The following is a 23,033-nucleotide window of genomic DNA, read 5'->3' on the forward strand; positions in this document are numbered from 1 at the left end:
TCCATAATATCTTATGAAAGTCATGTTTGGCAAAGCTCTAGAACAGAAAGTTGCAATCACAAGAGCTATCTAGCATGGCTTCATAAAAAAAATAGGTAATGCAAAGCTAAACTTGTTTGATTATTTGACAGTGTCAAAGATGTTTAAATTAGAGGAATTCTATAGATATAGTATATCTTGATTTTTAACAAAATTGTATAAAGTCTCATGGTCTTTTCATGAAAAAGATGGAAAATTGTGGGTGGATAATGTAGTTAGGTGAGTTCAGAACTGGTTAAAAGTTCAGCCCCAAAGAATAGTCATTAACGATCCCATACCAGACTAGGAGTAAGAGAAATTTGGTGAAGTGCCCTAGGGATCCAGGTTTGACCATTCACTAATCAATATGCCAATAAATATACTGAAATGTCTTAGATGGCATCATTATCAAATTTGTTTACGACACAAAGCTAGGAAGTATAGCTAACACACTGCATAAGAGATTCAGAATTTAATAAAAGATGACATGTGAGAAAATTTAGCCAAATCTAATAAAGGTGAATTTAGTTCAGACAAATAATAATGAAATTAAAAGGGACAAACATAAAAATTTACACTGGGATTAAATGAGAATTTTCACAGTTATAATAATGTATGGTATGACTACACAGCAGTGCATCAGAAGAAGGTTTGGGGGTTGTACAGAATTGGAAAAGGGTGATATGTATGAAATCTAATAAAAATAAATCTAATAAAATGTTAGATTTCATTAAAAAAAGATACTGTTGCTAGGACTAGCCAGGTGAGAGTCTTACCATATTCTTCCTTGGTTGGACCATTTCTGTTGTCACTTCACTACATTATTATGAAGTCAACATATTTCCATTTTTCACACTTAGTATTGTGTAAACTTTTAACAACACATTTTAGGGAGGATTTTGATAAGCTGGAGAGTGTCTAGAGATGATGAATCTCTTCAGCATCATATTATGTAACATTGTTGAAGGAAATGTAGATGTTTATCCTGAAGAAGAGAAAGACAAATGGAGACACATTATCTGTTTCCAAGTCTTTGAAGATTTTTCACAAGAAAGAGTAACTCTTTTTCAACTTGACCCTAGAGGACAGAGCTAGAGTTAGTAAGTGAAAGCTGCAAATAGGAAAAATTAGACTTAGTACAAAAAGGAGAAAATAAAAATGACCAGGCATTATAGCTACACAAAAGTAGAATGAGATAACTTGGAAGGCAGTGGATTACCCCTCATTGGAAGCTGTCAAGCAAGGACTTAATAAAAACTTATAGTGGTCAATGTGGAGACAGTTCTTGTTCTAGTAGATATAAGTTGGACTAGGTGACTGCTTAGGTCTCTTCCAGCCAGGAAAGTGATGTTCAATCTTTCAAGAAATGACATGAGTGTCATTTCTAATCTTTCTCCCTACTTCTTTAGGGATGATTTTAGTTCTTTCCTTCCTGTAATCTCCCAAAAAATATAGGGCAAAAGTACTCCTGTGAGACATGGAAAATAGGAGAAAGTAACTTCCAATAATGCACAATTTTAGTTTATTTGTGCTTTCATTAGATGATTAATTGTGATTAGAAATATAAATTACTATTTGGTCCATGACATACATACTTAAAGAATTACATATGTATGAATCCACACTCATGAGGCAATATAGTAAAAGTACTATTGAACTGACTAAAATCATATTTTAAAATAATCTTCAAATTAAAAATTGTTGATGATGATGATGATGGCTACAATGATGATGAATACAATGAGATAAAACTCATTTGGGACTTTGCTATAGAAAATCCATACAGAAAATATTATGAGTAATGCAGACATCTAGGAACAATGACATCAAAACCTTTTTTGGAGGTGATTTTAGTTTTGTTTTGATAAGATTAAGGCCCTTAGTATTGTGTTCACATAGATTTTTAATTTGTGAATTAGCATCTTATTGAGTTTATAATCCAGATTTCCACTGTGTATTGATATTCTCTAAATATGCTATGCTGTTATGGATCAGTTAAACTTCTCTGTCTGAAGAATCTGAATTTATTCCCTCCATAAACTGAAGATATTTTTACTTTATCTGTGTCCACTGCATAATATTTCTGTCTCCAAAATTATTTCATCTGATTTGTGGAGGTTATGTTTTACTTTAATGAGTCCAATTAGAATTTCTCCATATGGTAAAAAAAGTGCATTTGATTCTAATATTGTATCCTTTATATTGTTAATGGACAGCTAACAGCTATAGAAATATTTACACATGTATCTCATTCTATAATCATCAATAGAAAGTATAGAATAGATCTTTCATTAGTTTTAGTAGTTCTCTCATTTTCTTCCTCCATCTTGCTATCTTAATTATTTTTCTTACTCATTAATCTGGATTAAAAATTATTCCTTTGGGGCATACCAACATTGGCCCTATTCACCAGGGTTTTCCACTATTTTGTGATTCCGGCCACTTCTTTTAATCTCTAGGGAATTCAACATTTCCATAGATTTCTGAAGATATGTTGTTGAGTTATAGTTTTCCATCCATTCACTTATATTAACAAAATGTCTTCTGGTCTAGGGATTCTTTGCTGAAGTGTAATCAATAAATCATCATATACTTTCAATTTCTTGCTCTACTTATGATAAGAATTTTCCACTTGTATAGAGGCATGATCCAGTGTAGAATTATTCCTAAAACTATTGGCACTTGTATGACACTTTAGACATAAAACAAATTAGATTGAGGAGAAAAGTCATTTGAAATGACCTTCAAATGGAAACAATTTTTGAACGACCACTGGGGATACTTAAAAGAAAACTGGTCACTCTGCCAGGAAATGAATGGAAGATAATTTTACTTAGAAATGATAAGAGCAATGAAGCATTTTATCATGCAATATCTTCAGGTAGGAGCTAACTCTATTGGTCTACAAGAAGGTTAAACATTAAGAATAGATATCCCATAACTTTGTTTTTCAAAACCCCAGCACATTCAACCCACATGAGTAGAATAGAAGAGATGTACACATTTCCTAGGTTTTGCTGTTGTTGACAAATCTTAGGATGAATGTTAATGTGCCTACAACCTTTCAGTTCATTTTCGTTATTCCCAGACAGATTCAATACTGTTAATTAACCAGGTGTGTTTTTGGGTTTGTGTTTATTCCCATACTGATAAGAACACAATTTTATAGGATTAAGGAATTAATTTTTAAGCCACATAAAAGAAGAGATAATATTAATAAGATAAAATAAAAAAGTCCCTTGAACCTTATAATTACCACCTCCCACCCAAGAAAGTGACTGGGAGAATATTAATAACCAATGTCCCCTTTTAACTACTTTCCCATATCTACAAGAAAAATTTTATAACTTTTTCATTTAATTTATTTAACATTTTTAGTTTTCAGCATTGATTTTCACAAGAGTTTAAATTACAAATTTTCTCCCCATTTCTACCTTCCCCACCCCACTCCAAGATGGCATATATTGTGGTTGCCCAATTCCCCAGTCAGCTCTCCCTTCTCCCACTCCACCCCATCCCCTTTTCTCTTATTTCTTGTAGGGCAAGATAAATTTCTATGCCCCATTGCCTGTATATCTGATTCTTCATATAAAAACATTTTTTGAACATGTTTTTGAAACTTTGAGTTCCAAATTCTCCCCCCTCTTCCCTCCCAACCCATGCTCCCTAAGAAGGCAAGCAATTCAACATGCGCCATATATGTATCATTGTGCAAAACCTTTCCATAATACTCATGTTGTGAAAGACTAACTACATTTTCCTCCTTCCTAGCCTATCCCCCTTTATTCAGTTTTCCCCTTGGCCCTATTCCTTTTTCAAAAGCATTTGCTTTCGATTACCCCCTCCCCCTATCTCTTCCATCATTCCCCATTTTTATCTCCTTCCTCATTCTTTCCTGTGGGGTAAGATACTCAATTGAGTGTGTATGTTTTTCCCTCCTCAGTTCAAATCCAATAACAGCAAGATTCACTCATTTCCCCGTCCCTGCCCCATCTTCCCTTCCTACAGAGCTGCTTTTTCTTGCCACTTTCATGTGAGATAATTTATCCCATTCTATCTCTCCCTTTCTCCCTCTCTCAATATATTCCTCTCTCATCCCTTAATATAATCTTTATTTTTAGATACGATCCCTTCATATTCAACTCACCTTGTGACCTCTGTCTACACACACACACACACACACACACACATATGTATATGCATACATATGTATATAGGTGTATATATACATACATACATACATACGTATATGTGTGTGTGTATATATATATATATATATATATATATATATATATATATATATATATATATATATATATATATATATGTATGTATGTATATAGGTATGTATGTATCTTCCCTTCACTTACCCTAATAGTGAGGTCTCATGAATTATACACATCATCTTTCCATGTAGGCATGTAAGCAAAACAGTTTAACTTTAAGTCCCTTATGATTTCTCTTTCTTGTTTACCTTTTCATGCTTCTCTTGATTCTTGTGTTTGAAAGTCAAATTTTCTATTCAGCTCTGGTCTTTTCAATGAGAAAGCTGGAAAGTCCTCTATTTTATTGAAAATCCATATTTTCCCTTGGAACATGATACTTAGTTTTGCTGGGTAGGTGTTTTTAATCCTAGCTCCAGTGACCTCCAGAATATCATATTCCAAGCCCTTAAATCCCTTAATGTAGAAGTTGCTAGATCTTGTGTTATCCTGATTGTGTTTCCACAGTACTCAATTTTTTCTTTCTGACTGCTTGCACTATTTTCTCCTTGATCTGGGAGATCTGGAATTTGTCTGTAATGTTCCTGGGAGTTTTATTTTGCGATCCCTTTGAGGAGGTGATCTGTGCATTCTTTCAATTCTAATTTTGTCCTCTGGCTGTAGAATATCAGGGTAGTTTCCCTTGATAATTTCTTGAAAGATGATAACTAGGCTCTTTTTTTTGATCATGGCTTTCAGGTAGTCCAATAATTTTTAAATTATCTCTCCTGGATCTATTTTCCAGGTCAGTGGTTTTTCCAATGAGATTTTTCACATTGTCTTCCATTTTTCATTCCTTTGGTTCTGTTTTATAATATCTTGATTTCTCACAAAGTCACTTTCTTCAATGGTCTTTTGGACTTCCTTTTCCATTTGACTAATTCTGCCTTTCAAGGCAATCTTCTACTCATTGTCTTTTTCGAGCTCTTTATCCATTTGAGTTAGTCTATTTTTTAAGGTGTTATTTCCTTCAGTACATTTTGGGTCTCCTTTAGCCAGTCATTGACTTATTTTTCATGGTTTTCTCAGATCACTATCATGTCTCTTCCCAATTTTTCCTCTACTTCTCTAACTTGCTTTTACAAATCCTTTTTGAGCTCTTTCATAGCCTGAGAACAGTTCATGTTTTTCTTGGAGGCTTTTGTTGTAGGCTCTTTGACTTTGTTGACTTCTTCTAGCTGTATGTTTGGGTCTTCTTCATCACCAAGGAAATATTCCAAAGTATGAGTCTCAATCTGAGTCTATTTTTGCTGCCTGGCCATGTTCCCAGCCAACTTACTTGACCCTTGAGGTTTTTGTAGAGGTATGATTGCTTGTAGAGTATAGAGTACTTTGTCCCAAGCATGAGGGGCTGCACTGTTATTTTCAAAGTATTTCTACACAGCCAGCTCTTCCACACGAGTGTTCCTCCTCCCCCAAGAACCACCAAACCAGGCCTGACTCAGATCTCAGCTGCCTCTGCACTCTTTCTCTGTTTGCTACTTAATTCCTCCCACCAGGTGGGCCTCGGGCCAGAAGCAATTGCATCTGTAGCTCTGTAAGGAGCCCCAGAGCTCCATCACCTCCACTGCCCATGGGGCAGTAGCCAAACCATGAACCCCTTTCACTCTGTCCCTGCAGTTCTTCCCACTAACTTTCTTTGTTGACTTTGGTTTTTCTTGGTTGAGAAGTCTGGTAACTTCCACAGCTCACTGATTCAGGGTGCTAGGGCCTGTTCCGCCCAGCTCCCAGTATTGTTGGTCCAGGCGCAGCTCATGCTGGGCTCTTCTCTGCTTTGCTCCCAGTTCTGTGCGATAGAATTTACTCCATGACCACACATGCTGTCCTTGGCTGGAGTCCTGCTTCCCTCTACAATTTCATGGGTTCTGCAGTTCTAGAATTTTGGGGAGCCATTTTTGTAGATTTTTGGAGGGACCTGGGTGGGGGGCAGCTCATGCAAGTCCCTACTTTCCAGCCACCATCTTGGCTCTGTTCCCATGTGCCAAAAGTTTTAGGAGAAAATACCCCTCACACATGGATGACATCTTTGATAACCCCAAGGTATGGAAATGTCAGACTTTTGCAAACAGTATTACGCAATATACTACATCTTTACAGTAAAATAATTTACTAAAAGGCAAAGTAACTACAGTGTCCCCTGATGCTCATTGTTTCTTGACTTAAAAAATTGTTTAAGAAAGAATAATATCATGGTAAAGGCTGTTCTCCAATAAATTATCTTTTACACATATATCAAAATCGTACAAGGTTCTTTTTAAAATATAATAGAAACAGCTTATGACTTTTAACTGTTAATAACAAGGGACATGTAAAAGAAAATTTGTGCTGGCAGAGGTGTTGCTACTATAATAGATGACATCCAGGGTAGAATCCAAATCAGAGGGATTTCCTCTAGATGATGAGATTATCAAGACACAATCATTTAAGGATGATATTACCCTGATTATATCATCAGAGAAAGATGGAGAGACTCAAATATGATCTGTAATCACTCAAAAGAATTCAGCTTACCCATACACATTTTGAGGACAAATGAAATTAGAATGTCTGTTGCTGCAATTATGGAATGCAGTTGGATGGATAATCCTAGGACTCATCCATCAATACATCAAAACAAATATTACAGGTAGCCATTGCTGGACAATGATCTAAGCACAGAAGCTGAACAGGGCTAGGACAGTGGGCTGGAATGTCTTATAGAAATTGTGTAGTTCTGCTTTTATTTTTATAACAATAAATTTCTCCCTGAAATAAAGGCTCATCTTTTTAACACCACCTTGTGGTTTTAACAATACCTTGTGTAGCTGCAAGTTATGGAATACTACAGTTTTCGAAGAATTAAATTTACATATCATATGAAAAGTAGTAGAGACTGTATGATAAGCTTAGGCAGGTCACAACCCATCGCAAATGAGGGCATTTGTAGAATAAGTATAATAAAGGTTTATCAAAAAGTTTAAGACAAGAAAAAGAACCTGGGAGAGTTACATAGCTAGAGTAAGGAATGATCATGTGGTCTGGATGTGATGGTGAAGGCCTGTAGACTAAGCTGCTAGGGTGACTAAGGCTGGTGAGTTCCAGAATTTTGAGACACTGTAGGGAATAAATCAATGAAGTATTTGCACTTAATGCTACCAATATGGGTATCTTTCAGGAGTAAGGGGTCACCAAGTATGTTGGTAAGCAAAATGGGCTCTTAGCACTTAGTTCAACCAAGCACCCTTGAATAGTTTGGCTTTTGTTTCCTTTGAGTAATTCAGTGTATTTCATTGAGTCTTACTAGGTGCTAAGCCTTAGGCCCAAACCCCTATTAGGTGTAAAACCTATGTGGGTGTGGATTGGTAACTAAGGTGAGGCCCAGGGTGGGGCTAACTAAGGGGACGTGATAACTCCAGAGCCAATCATAGCAGCCTAAGTTCTGGTCATTAAGATGACTTTTGGTGACATCTGAAATGCTTTAAGAAGAGAAGACAGAGCCAGTTGCACAGGGCTCTCACTCTGGGTGGCATGTAGAGACGCCTGGGCAGCTAGAGCTAAGAAGCCCTCCAGCTCCTAAACCCAGATGTGGGGACTTTTTTAAACTCTGGTAACTATGTATTGGGATTTGAATCAGACAAGGTCTGTCTGTCAATGTTTGTACTTTGTTTGTATTTTGCTGTGAAGTTCAGGGTGCTGGTCTTTTCCCCTGAATGAAGTGAATGATAACTGTGTGATGAATTAAAATAAGCTTGTCAACCCTTTAACATTGCTTTCCTTACTAAAGTAGATCAAAAGAACCTGTGCCTTTGCAGTGCTTTGGCAGCTTTCTGGGTGCTAGTTGTTGGTGGATCTTACACCCCCACAGAAGCTGCTAGATGGATTGTTGAAACACCAAGCTGCTTAAGGAGAGCTAAACTGGCCCAGGTTGGAAAAATGGAGCAGCCTCCAGCTTCTGGGCCAATTTGAATTGAACAAATACTAATGCGTGGAATAGTAACAACACCTTTCTCTCCCTTCCCCCAAAACAGGAGTAATCATGTGCTCTGGTGAGAAGCCCTAAGAAAGCTGAGAGAACCCCCAAGTAGGATTTCTGAACAAGCATAGACAAAAGTACCATATATTGGGCATTCATACATTGGTCATGATTTTCAAGCATTAGAGGTATTTCACATATCATTGGGGTCATAGAGACAGTTTATTTGAATTCTTTAAGTAAAGGAAAGGGAGTATGGGTCAGAAAGATGAAAATAACTAATTATTTAAAATTCCTCATCATTACCATCCTTGCATCAGGGAGTATCCAAACTGTTATTGGTCCATCATGGCTGGCTAGGACAATAGTCAGATGTCAGAGTAGGAAAGATGATTCACACTGCCTTCTGTAGCCATTTTTCCCTTCTGGGAACATTATTAAAGAACAGCAAAAGACAGAGCTTATGAAACACTGCTAATAAGTCTATTTTAATTTATTTTTTAGCATTTTGAAAGCCTCACTGAATTTAGGAAATATTTTAAAACTGAAAAACCTTCTAAATTTTCAATTAAATATGATTAAATGAAGAAATGGCACATCATTTGTGGAATATTGCCAACCTCTAAAGTAAACTGCTTCAGATCAGGTCAAGACCATGTATGAAAAGAACTGGTTTTATTTTTTTTCACTTCTATTTTTTTTTATTTTTTTTATTTTTTTTATTTTTTTTATTTAATACATTTAGTTTTCAGCATTTATTTTTGCAAATTTTTAAATTACAAATTTTCTCCCCATTTCTACCCTCCCCCCGACTCCAAGATGGCGTATATTCTGGTTGCCCTGTTCCCCAGTCAGCCCTCCCTTCTGTCACCCCACTCCCCTCCCATTCCCTTTTCCCTTCCTTTCCTATAGGGCAAGATAAATTTCTACATGCCATTTCCTGTGTATCTTATTTTCTAGTTGCATGTAAAATCCTTTTGTTGGTTTGTTTTTGAACATCTGTTTTTAAAAACTTTGAGTTCCATATTCTCCCCCCTCCTCCGTTCCCACCCACCCTCCCTAAGAAGGCAAGCAATTCAACATAGGCCGCATGCATATCATCATGTATAAGCCTTCCACAATACTCATGTTGTGAAAGACTCACTATATTTTGCTCCTTCCTAACCTATCCCCCTTTATTGAATTTTCTCCCCTGACCCTGTCCCCTTTCGAAAGTGTTTGTTTTTGATTACCTCCACCCCTGTCTGCCCTGCCTTCTATCATCCCCCCTTCTTTTATCTTCTTCCTCCTGTTTTCATGTGGGGTAAGAAACCCAAATGAGTAAGTATGGTATTCCCTCCTCAGGTCAAATCTGATGAGAGCAAGATTGACTCATTCCCTCTCACCTGCCTTCTCTTCTGTTCTGACAGAACTGCTTTATCTTGCCACTTTTATATGAGATAATTTAACCCATGCTATCTCTCCCTCTCTCCCTCTGTCAATATATTCCTCTCTCATCTCTTAATTTTATTTAATTTCTTCTAGATATGTTCCCTTCATCTTCAACTCACCCTGTGCCCTCTCTGTCTCTCTCTGTCTCTCTCTGTCTCTCTCTCTCTCTCTGTCTCTCTCTCTCTCTCTGTATCTCTCTCCATATATATATATATATATATATATATATATATATATATATATATATATATATATACACATATATACATATATATACATATATATATACACACATATATATACACACATACACACTCACATATACAGATACATATATATGTGTGTGTGTGTGTATGTATATATATATATATATATATACATATATCTGCATATTCCCTTCAGCTACCCTAATACTGAGGTCTCATAAATCATACACATCATCTTTCCATGTAGGAATGTAAACAAAACATTTCAACTTCAGTAAGTCCCTTGCAATTTTTTTCTTGTTCTTTTTCTTTATTACCTTTTCATGCTTCTCTTGATTCTTGTATTTGAAAGCCAAATTTTCCATTCAGCTCTGATCTTTTCACTGAGAAAGCTTTAAAGTCCTCTATTTTACTGAAAATCCATATTTTGCCTTGGAGCACGATACTCAGTTTTTCTGGGTAGGTGATTCTTGGTTTTAATCCAAGCTCCATTGACCTCTGGAATATTGTATTCCAAGCCTTTTGATCTCTTAGTGTAGAAGCTGCTAGATCTGGGGTTATTCTGATTGTGTTTCCACAATACTCAAATTGTTTCTTTCTGGCTGCTTGCAGGATTTTCTCCTTGATCTGGGAGCTCTGGAATTTTGGTGACAATATCCCTAGGAGATTTCTTTTTGGGATCTATTTGAGGAGGTGATCTGTGGATTCTTTCAATTTCTATATTGCCCTGTGGCTCTAGAATATTGGGGCAGTTCTCCTTGATAATTTCTTGAAAGATGATATCTAGGCTCTTTTTTTGATCATGGCTTCCAGGTAGTCCAATAATTTTTAAATTATCTCTCCTGGATCTATTTTCTTCATCAGTGGTTTTTCCAATGAGATATTCTACATTGTCTTCCATTTTTTCATTCCTTTGGTTTTGTTTTATAGTATCTTGATTTCTCAACAAGTCACTAGCTTCCACTTGCTCCAATCTCATTTTTAAGGTATTATTTTCTTCAGTGGTCTTTTGGACCTCTTTTTCCATTTGGCTAATTCTGCCTTTCAAGGTATTCTTCTCCTCATTGGCTTTTTGGAGCTCTTTTGCCCTTTGAGTTAGTATATTTTTAAAGTGTTGTTTTCTTCAGTATATTTTTCAGTATTTTTTGGGTTTCCTTTAGCAAGTCATTGACTTGTTTTTCATGGTTTTCTTGCATCCTTCTCATTTCTCTTCCCAATTTTTCCTCTACTTCTCTAACTTGCTTTTCCAAATCCTTTTTGAGCTCTTCCATGGCCTGAGACCAGTTCATGTTTTTCTTGGAGGCTTTTGTTGTAGGCTCTTTGACTTAGTTGACTTCTTCTGGCTGTATGTTTTGGTCTTCTTTGTCATGAAAGAAAGATTCCAAAGTCTGAGACTGCATCTGGGTGGGTTTCCGCTGCCTGGCCACGTTCCCAGTCAACTAAGTTGACCCCTGAGTTTTTTAGTGGGGTATGACTGCTTGTACAGTTAAGAGAACTATGTTCCAAACCTTGGAGGGGGGGTGTCAGCAATGCCACACCAGCTCTCTTCCTTCCCCAAGAACCCCCAACCCAGACTGGACTTAAATCTTCAGCAGGCTCTTCACTCCTGCTCTGATCTGTCACTTAATTCCTCCCACCAGTTGGGCCTGGGGCCAGAAGCAACTGCAAGTATAGTTCTGTAGCTGCCCCACCTCCACTGCCCCAAGGGTGGGGGGCAGGACGGTAGCTGAACTGCGAACTCCTTCCACTCCTGCAGCTTTTCCCACTAACCTTCTCTGTTGTCTTTGGTGTTTGTGGGTTGAGGAGTCTGGTACCTGCTGCCACTCACTGATTCAGGGCCCTAGGGCATGCTGTGCCCAGCTCCTGGTCTGGCTGGTCCGTGCCGCCCACGCTGGTCTCTGCTCTTCTCTGCTCTGCTCTGCTCCCAGCTCCCTGTGTGATAGACCTCACCCAGAGACCATCTTGGTTGTCGTGGGCTGGAGCCCTGCTTCCCTCTGCTATTTTGTGGGTTCTGCAGTTCTAGAATTGGTTCAGAGACATTTTTTATAGGTTTTTGGAGGGACTCGGTGGGGAGTCATGCTAGTCCGTGCTTTCCAGCCGTCATCTTGGCTCCGCCCTGTATTATCAAGAGCATGAACCAGTTTTAGATTGAAAGATAATCATATAAATGCTTCTGTCAAATGATGAAATTTATATGGTCAATCAGTCTGCTATATAGATGTAGGCTGTGAATCCATTTTCCCCAACTGCTATTCGTAGAAAATCATGCCTTACTGATTTATAAAGGAACATTTAGAATACAAGTAAGAGTCGTTATAAAAACTATCCTTATTTTCATCTATACCTTTAGAGAGCCCATGAAAAATAAATAGCATGCTTGTACATCTAGTACTCCTTAGAGCATGGTTGTTTTCTGTTTTTGAATTACCTGCCTTTTTCCGGAACCAGGAGGATTGGTAATGAGCATTTTCATCTGTTAAAAAAAATCTTTAGATTAATCCGGATGCCTCTGTATGAAAACACTCTGGCCAACAAAACCAAAGAAGACTGCAATGAAATAGGATTAATGTGCAAAAGTATATACCCAGTGCTTGTAAAATATTGAATACAGACAAGAATATATAGTAAATTTTCATTTGATGGCTTCTATTGCAATTTTGGGTTTGGCAAGACAGGGCACTGTAATGATTTGGGAGATCAGATTCAAAACCTAATTTAAAGATATACTCAGAAAGAAAAAGACTGTTATTCAAGTAAAGATAATCTCTGTCTTCACAGAAACCTATGAAAATCTTTTTCTCTTCCATCTTATTAGTGATTTTTCAGTTTTATAAGGAGGATTTTGCAGTTAAAATGTGGTAATGTTCTTCTGACTCGTAAACCAGTACTAAAGCCAGATGACAATGTATCTGTAGTCCTTGGCATCAAAATCCCAGGCTGTCATCGTTGTAAATGATGCCACTTTTCAGCAAACTGCTGATCCAAGGAGAACATTAGAAACATGAATTTCAACTGACAAAATATGAATTTGAAGATAACACCGCATATACATTTTTTTTTGGTACAGATATTCACAGAATACTTTTGGTAGAAAAATTCAGATTTGCAGTTGCATCGACTGACTCCCAGTGTACGTGGAATTAACTCACTTTCTCCATTGATAGGTCTTAAGGCTGCAATATAATGAGGAAGACCTTTTCCTCCACCAGGAGCTTCTGAATCATCCCACCTATATGCTGCTATCTCAACTGAGTAGAGTCTTCCCCTCTCAATCTGTCTGCTGTCTAAATCAGAATTTCTATGACTTTGTATGATTCACTATTTCATTATATTCACTCTTATTAACAATGTTTAATAACAACAAATAAACAAAAAAAACTTTATTAAAGATAGGCAAATTATCAATGATGCACATTATTCTGGGATTATTTTTCTTTCATAGAAAATTCACTTGCTTAAAATAGATAACTTAGATAACATCAATATTTCAATATTTGAAAAACTTAATGGTGTTGTTAATGGAATCTACTCCTCCTAATTACAGATATTGCAACATCTGCCCTATTTTTTAAATTAATTTACTTTAATCTTAAATATACAATGAGAAAAAAAGAACATCATAAGGTTAAATACTAAAATTTCAGTACAAAAGATGAAAAGTCTTGCCATGTGCACAGCAGAATTTAAGGGAGTATTCAAAATACACACCAGCAGATTACCATTTGGAGAAAATCTATGTAACAAATAATACAAATTGTGTTCAGATTTGTCCAGATTTCTTTCCTTGTGAGTCTTTTTTTTTTGTTCTCAGCTGGGTACTTTTTACTTTGTTATTTTTTTCTCCTTTTTCTTCGCTTCCTCCAAGGAGGCTACAATTAAGAACACCCACACTTGCATATGCATTCTCACACACATGCATACACAACACACAACCCTGATTACGTATGTTTTATGCATGTGTGTGCATGTATACATGCAAAAACATATACAGACATATGGACAGACAGGCACTTACATACACCTACATATACTCAGATTTCTATAATCATACTCATATATAGATATTTACATTCATGTGCATCTATGTGAGACTATACTATACTTGTTTGTCATCTGTTTCACTGAGGGTGGATAACATCTCCCTTTGTAAGTCCCCAGTCTTTCCACATTTTTCTAAGTCCACTAACTCATGAATTCCTACACCACAGCAATATTTCATCCTTATATTATACAAGTTATTTTAAATATTCTAAAAAATATTAATATGGCTGACATATAGTATAGTTTCCTTATTTTTCTCTTTTGATTATATCTACTTTAGCTTTAATTTTGTCTCAGATCATGATTACTGCACCTGGTGGTTTTTTCCCTAATAAATTCTACTCCTGATCTTTATTTTATCTTTGTGTGTATCTCTTATTTCTTATTCTTGACTCCTCTATTTTACTTCCACGTGCTACCTTCCCCTCTTATCACTTACTGGAGCACCCCTCCAAAGATGGCTCCCTTCTCCTCTCCCCATACCTTTTCCCCTTGTCCTCTTGTTTCTATCTGATTTCCACAGATTTATAAAACCTTCCAGATATATATTATTCCCTCTTTATCCCATTCCTATTAATCTAGACTTCCTTGTATACCACCCCCATCCTATTCTCTCACCCCGATTTATTTATAAATTTAGAAGACTTTTATTACCTTCTAACTAAATAACTATATAAATACACATATACATATATGCGTAAATGTATATACACATATATACACATACATACATGCACACAGACATATATACACACATATGTTTGTATACAGATAGATATAGATATATGTGTATATGTGTGTACATATGCATATATAACTATATACACACATACACATATATGTATATAGGTGTGTGCATACATATACACATACATACGTGTATGTATCTATGTACATATGTGTATACAAACATACGTATATAAACACATGTATGTATGTGTGTACACATGGTACACAAATGTACGTGTACTTGTGCATATATACATATACATATACACATGCATGCATGCATACATATGTGTATGTGTGTGTGTTACTCTTTAACATAGATCTGATGTGAGTAGGGTTCCCTGTAAAAATCCCTCCCTTTTCTTCTAATCTTCTTCCGTCTCCCTATGCTTTCAGCTTTTTATTTCTTTCTGAAATTAGAAGATTTTTATAGCCTTCTGTATATATATATATATATACATATATACATACATATCACATATACATACATATATGTGTGTATATATGTGCGTATATGTATATATACATATATATGTATATGTATATACACATGTGTGTATATAATATATATATATATAATATAAAAATATAAATATATATTTATATTTATATTGTTCCTTCTGTAATCCATTCCTTATGAGAGCAGGGCTCAGAAACTGACATGCCTCCTCTCCCATCGAATTCCTCTGTTTTGGGGCAGCTAGGTGGTGCAGTGAGTAGAACACCAGCCCTGGAGTTAGGAGGACCTGAGTTCAAATCCAGCCTCAGACACTTGACATACTTACTATTTGACCATGGGCAAGTCATTTAACCCCAATTGCCCTGCCTTTCCTCCTTCAAAAAAAAAAGAAGAAGAAGAATGCCTCTGTGTTAGTTTCTCATTTCACACTGCATTTGCATAATTACTCTTTGTTACCTTTTCTTAGTTAATATTGCTTTTTTAGAATCACATCATGCTCAACTTTACCCCAATCTTCATTTAGAACTACCCAATTACTAAATACAATCTTAGAGGTAGAGTTTATATTTTTTCATATAAAATGTAAACAATCTGACCTTATTGAGTCAATTGTAGTTAGCCCTTGGTGTTTCCCTTACATTTTCTTGCATATTGTATGCCAAATTTTCTATTGATTTCAGGTCTTTTTGCCATAAAATCCTGAATGTTTGGGAATTAGTTGAATGTTTTCGTTTTTGTTTTCATTCAGGGTTATGCTATACTTTACTTGGTTTGATAGTTTTTGGCCACAACCCCAGTTCTTTTGCACTTCAATATATAGTATTCCAAGGCCTGTGGTCCTAGCTGCTGCTAGGTCTTATGTGATTCCAATTGCTGCTCTGCCATATTTGATTTTTTTTCTTGCGTCTTATAATATTTTCGCTTTGAGTTGAGGGTTTCAGAATTTAGCTATATTCCCTTAGCTTCTCCTCATAAGATCCTTTTCAAGAGGTGATTTTTCTCTATTTCTACTTTCTCTTCTTGCTCTAACCCTTTAGGAAAAATTTGTTTAATTACTTCCTGTATTATTGTATCAATATTCTTTTTTAATCATAGCTTTCAAGTACTTCAAATAGTCTTATGTTTTCTCTTCTTTATCTGTTCTCCAGATCAATTGTCTTATGTTTCACATTGTCTTCTACTTTTTCATTCATTATATTTTGTTTAATTGTTTCTGAGTCTCATAACTTTTCTGCCTTTCCCCTTGCCGAATTCTCATTTTCAAGGAGTCTTTTCATTCTTAAGATTCTAAATCTCCTTTTCCAGTTCGTTAACTTTCTTTGCATAATCATGTTTTTCTTGGCTTTTTTTTAAGGTTTTTTCCCCTCAATCTCTCTCATTTGGTTTTAAAGTCTTTTTTTAAAAGTTTTTCGATATAGTTCCAGGGGCGGAGCCAAGATGGCCACATGAAAACAGAGTCTTACAGGAGCTCTCTCACAAGATCTGTCAGATTCCTTTAAAAAAGTGAATTTGAGTAGATTTGAGTTAGAACCTGAGAGCAGTCTAAGTGGGGCAAATTTCCAAGCCAGAAGAATCTGAAAGGCCAAAGGCATGAATGTGTAGGCTTGGAGAGTGCTCGGCATGCGGAGGTACTCCAGACCAAAGCAGAAGCGATCAGCCGGGAAACCCACGTGGGAGACAGGCCGGGAGAAAGATGGGTGCCCGAAACCAGCAGAGATCCCCAGGCCTCCCAACACAGGACAGCAATCTGTGGAAGTGAGAGAGGCAGCGCAATGCCACTGGCCGTGAAATATCAACTCCCGAGGTTTGCAGCCCAAAGGTATGAAACTCGGTTTCTTGTACTTCTGGAAGACATAATGGCCAGGTAAACTCCTCTAATCCCTGCCCACCTCACCCAGAGGATTCCTCAGAAAAAAAAAAAAAGAACGCTGGATGAGAGGATATAGAAGTGGGTCCTCAGTGGCCAAATAGTGGAAGTTCATTAGTCCCAGAGGGGTAGAGACAGCAGGGGTCAACACCAGGAGCCCAGACGTAATCTTGCTCCCCTAGGGGAAGTGCCCACCCCAGCTCAAACAATAAAGAGCTGAGATCCGTGCTGAAGAGCAACAGTGCAGGAGAGCACCCATAGGGAAAGAGACATCAGGGAGCGAGACCCCTCCCCCACACCTCAGGAAACTAAAGGCTATAATTCACAAAGACAACAACTAGACTCACAATCCCCAGAATGAGAAAGCTGGGACAGAGAGCCCTGAGCCCCAAAGATAGAAATTTGTTGTAAAGCCAGAAAAAAGGATAACCAACATGAAGAACACACAAAAAAAAAACTGTGGACTTTGATTCTTTTTATGGAGACAGGCATGATCAAAATACAAATCTGGAAGAGTACAGCAATGACACTATAGATATATCTGATACCTCAAAAGGTAATGTGCACTGGTCTCCAGCCCAAAAAGCATTGCTGGAAGAATAAAGGAGGATTTTAAAAACCAAATTAGGGAGCGAAAAGAAAATATGAAAAAAATTCACTGAGGAAATCAAGTCCCTAAAGAATAAGATTGGTGAAATGGCTATGGAGATTCAGAATCTAAAGAGAGAAAATGACACCCTGAGAGGTAAAATAAACCAATTGGAAAAGTAGACTCAAAAGCAAAGTGAAAACTAGTCAGAGTTGAGCAAGTGGAAGCTAAGGAATCTATAAGGCACCAAGAAGTAGTAAAAGAAAACATAAAGAATGAAAAAATAGGAAAAAAATGTGAAATATCTGATTGGGAAAAAAACTGACATGGAAAATAGAGCCAGGAGAGATAATTTAGGAGTTACTAGTCTACTGGAAATCCACAATGAAAAACAAGAGCCTTGACAGTATCTTCGAAGAAATTATCAAAGACAACTGCCCAGAGGTCCTAGAACCAGAGGGCAAAATAGTCATTGAAAGAATTCACCAATCACCCCCTGAAAGAGATCCCAAACTGAAAACACCAAGAAATATTATAGTCAAATTTCAGAGCTATAAACTCAAGGAGAAAGTACTGCAAGCAGCCAAAAAGAATCAATTCAAATATCATGGAACTACAGTCAGGATCACGCAGGATCTCTCAGCTTCCACCTTAAAAGACAGGAGAAATTGGAATATAATATTCCAAAGGGCAAAAGAGCTGGGACTACAACCAAGGATCAACTACCCAGCAAAGCTAAGCATAATTTTTCAGGCAAGGTGATGGACATTCAATGAAATCAGGGAATTCCAGACCTTCCTGATGAAAAGGCCAGAACTCAATAGAAAATTTGATCTCCAAATGCAAAACTCAAGAGAGACATAAAAAGGTAACCAGGGGGGAAAACCCCCACAAACCTTATTAACCAATAAGGGGAGGTTGTCTGTATCTTTATGTGGGATTATATCATCATATGTATGTTTCATATATATATATATACATATATATGTCAGTCTTGAGAATGGTACAGCTATTATGACAGTTGAAAGGGATACATATATATTTAAAAAAAGTTTTCAAAAAAATTCTTTGGGCAGGTGACTATTTCACACTATTTCACATTACTCTTTGGGGTAGGAGAGGCTTTTTTTTGTTTCAGTGTACCCCTCTGAAGATGGAATCTGGTCTTCTATATTCCCATAGTATGTTTACTAGTATGTTTACACAGTTCTCCTTTGCCTGCTATTTTTTGAACTGTTTTGTTTACATTCCTACAGTGAAAGATGATATGTGTAATTCATGAAACTTCAGTACTAGGGTAACTGAAGGGAAATATACACACACACACACACACACACACATATACATATATATGTATGTATACATACATATATATATATATATATATATATATATATATATATATGTATGTGTGTCTATACACACACACACACACACAGAGACACAGAGGGCACAGGATGAGTTGAATGTGAAGGGATGATATCTAAAAAAAATAAAAATAAGGGATGAGAGAGGAATATATTGAGGGAGGGAGAAAGGTAGAGATAGAATGGGGTAAATTATCCCATATAATATTGGCAAGAAAAAGCAGTTCTGTAGAAAGGGAACAGGGGGCAAGTGATGGGAAATGAGTGAATCTGCTGTCATCGGATTTGACCTGAGGAAGGAATAACCTACACACTCAATCTTACCCCACAGGAAAGAAGAAGGAAGGGGATAAAAAAGGGGGGACAATAGAAGGGAGGGAAGATTGGGGAGGAGGTAATCAAAAGTAAACACATTTGAAAAGGGACAGGGTCAAGGGAGAAAATGGAATAAAGGGGGATAGGATAGGAAAGAGTAAAATATAGTCAGTTTTTCACAACTTGAGTATTGTAGAAGGATTTTGCATATTGATACACATGTGGCCTATGTTGAATTGCTTGCCTTCTTAGCGAGGGTGAGTGGGGAGGGAAGAGGGGAGAGAATTTGATACTCAAAGTTTTAAAAGCAGATGTTCAAAGAAAGGTAAACGGGGATGGGGCAGAGTGGGGTGACAGAAGGGAGGGTTGACTGGGGACCAGGGCAATCAGAATATATGCCATCTTGGAGTGGGGGGAGGATAGAAATGGGTAGAAAATTTGTAATTCAAACTGTTGTGAAAATTAATGCTGAAAACTAAAAATATTAAATGAATGAAATAACAAAAAAGGGAAAAAATCCTACCATGATGTGTACACAACATAGGTGTTTTCATTAGTTTTGCTTAACAGAAAATCAAGTACATAGAAATAAGAATTGTCAAAATTGCCTATGACAATTGTCATCTAAGGGTACTTGTTAACCTTGCTGGATAAAGCAATAAACCTGCTTTCATGAAGAAAGCCACACATTTTCCAATGAAAATGGAAAAAGATATTTCAAAAAAATATAGCCTCCATGTATAGGAGACAATGTGATAGAGTGGGTAGAAGGTTGGCAACAGTGTCAAGAAATTTAAGGTTCAATTGTTTCCTCTGATGCATCTTGGCTGTATGGCCCTCAGCAATTCATTTAACCTCTCATTTCCCCAAACAATTCTCTAATATTACAAGTTTCTGGACTGTTTGGTAGAGAGAGTTTCCTCCCAGAGAGTGGACAAAGCTTAAACACAAAACAAAGGCACATCATTCAAGAAAAAGATAATCAGTGAAAGTTGTAGGCTGGCCAGTTAGCAAGGAAAAAAAAACAGAAGGATAGCTCCAGTCTTACTGTATTAGATACTAGAGAGGTAGATAGATATCCTCCAGTCCTAGTATTGATGTAATATTAAAAGGACCAAAGAGTGCAAATATACATACATACATATACATATATATATATATGTATCCATTGTGGAGGATTTGTAGGCTGAGTTCGACAAGAGGAGCAAAGAAGCTATCTATTTCTTTGGAGAGAGGCCCTACATTGATGAGAATAATAATCCACTCAAGTGCTGAATTATATGAAACAACATAAGTATGATGGAGTAGTTGGCAGAGTGCCAGCCTTGGAGTGAAGATGTACCAGGATTCAAGTCTTGATGCTGACACTTATTTGCAAAGTAGCTATAGTCATCATTTAAGTCCTTGATGCTCCTGGCAACTCCCCTACACTATAACAGATGAACAATGCTGACCTGCATCAGTGGATGAAGTTTCCCTATGGGTAGGTTCTACACCAATGAATTTTCAGGTTAGCATACCCACCTAAGAAACACAGACATCCATGAGATGTTCACAAATTATTATGCAGGCAAGATCCAAATACCGTAGCTATGCCTCTGCATGGTTAGTCCCTATGCTTGTAATATACTACCTTATCAATTTCTTTTAGAATCTATATATTCTTTTAAGCTTAGCTTGAGATCACTTTGTATATGAAAACTTTACCACTACCACAGAAGCTAGTCTAACTCTCCCTCTCCAAGAAAGTATTTTATATTCATTCTTGAAAAGATGTCTCATATTAGAGAATGTAAGTGCCTTAATGGCAGTGACAATTACATTTTTATCTCTGAATTCCCTGAACATAGCTCAGTGCCTTGCACCTTGTAGGCATTTAATAAGTACTAGTTTGTGGATTCATTAAATCGCAAATGTAGCCTGACTTGCTAACCTACACATATACAAAATACTTGTTTTTTCATCTTCAAAATGATTTTCTCTTCATTTATTACATCTTGGACAGCAAGTGTTTTAGAGATGTTTTTGATTCTGTCATTCTGTCAAGATAAAATGTTTGACCATCATTCTTTACTGAAATGATGATAGTCTTTCAAAATAGACCATATGCAAATTTTCTCTTAGTTTATTGTTTCTACAACTTTATTTACCTTACTGATTTTGATTAGTATCATTATGGAAGTCTACTTTTCTATAATAACAGATTCATATTAAGTTTCTTATCATTGGTTTGGAAATTTCATAGCTTTACAATGATTTTTTTTTGCTTTATCATTTGTTTTCCTAATCTGAAATATTGAAAAAGCTGTCGTGTGGAAGAGAGATTAGATTTGTTCTACTTGCCCCTAGAGAGTAGCACTAGGACCAATGAACAGAAGTTATAGGTTGGCAGATTGCAGTTCCAAATGAGGAAAAATAGTGGCAGCAGGATATAGTGGTTGGAGGGCTAGGCTTGGAATTAAAATGGCTGTTCAAATCTCATTTGATCCTAGTAATAAAGTAAATTTTATGTGTCTCACATTACTTCTCACCCTCCAAACTGGACTGTTGACCTATCTCCATTGTATTTTTTCCTACCATGCTATAGAAACCTCTTTGCCCTGGAAACTATGTCCACTCTTGGATTTCGTCTCACATTGAAAATATTCTTCATCCCTGAGGCCTCACCTTCTGCTTGGTCAGTTCTTCCCAGAATCTCCCATTTTAAGAAGAGGCCTAGACAAAAGATGTCTTCACCTCTCTCTCTAGGTGCACTGCTGACTCAGCTCTATGGGAATTTCTGTACTGTGCACCCTCACATGGTACTTTCTCTCCAACTCCCATCCCCCTTTTAGTTCCCTGTTATGCTTTAGTCCTTAAGGACAAAGGACTATCTTTCTTTCCTACTTCTTTTTGTATTCCCAGCACTCAGCACAGTGACTGGTACTTAGTAAGACCTTATTAATTTTTTTAACTGACTGACTGAATATACTAAATCTTGACATGTGCAACCTGTGTTTGTGAAGGGGATTTCTATAATGAGAGTTTTCCAAACTGATGAAATCATAGATCCTTCCTGTATTTGGAAAATGGAGGAACTACCTTCTTGGTAGCAGTGAGCTTCCAATCTATAGAAGTTCATGCTTATTTAAGGAGTCATACGATATTACCTCTGAGGTCCCTTCTGACTCTTAGACCATATGCTTCTATTTCAAAGTGCCTGATTTTTTTTAATGAGACTTGACTCCACTCAGCTAAAGTGACAAAGAAATAAAAGAAGTATTTCTAGTTATAACAAATGCATTTAAACATATTATTGATGGCAAACTCTGGTTAAGCCTTTAACAAGGCTTTGCCATAGATAAAAGAACAATACTGCAGTTTCATGCCAAAATAGAAGTTGATGGGCATTAATTAAAAAGCCTGAAAGTTATAAGGCATGCTTTTTGGGGATTAGTCCTCCAGGCTCCAAAACACTGAATCTAATTCTACCAATGCCATTGAATAAATGTAAAACAATTTGTACATCCCAGTCCTTTCCTTTCCCATCCTTCCCAGCCTCTAGTCAGCAGGGGGAAATCCTTGAAAATCAAAGGAGTATTTGTTTCAACAATCCAGCTAGCAGGTTCTGTGGGGGTGTAAGATCCACCCACAGCCAGCACCCAGAAAGCTGCCGGCATGCTGGGAAAGCACAGGTTCTTTTGATCTGCCTTAATAAGGAAAGCAAGGTGAAGGGGTTGACAAGTTTACTTTAATCCAACCTACAGACAGCATTCACAATATCAGGAGAAAAAACCAGCACCCTGAACTTCAGAAC

Source organism: Trichosurus vulpecula, chromosome 6 (genome assembly GCF_011100635.1).
Source record: "Trichosurus vulpecula isolate mTriVul1 chromosome 6, mTriVul1.pri, whole genome shotgun sequence".
NCBI classification, from domain to species: Eukaryota; Metazoa; Chordata; class Mammalia; order Diprotodontia; family Phalangeridae; genus Trichosurus; species Trichosurus vulpecula.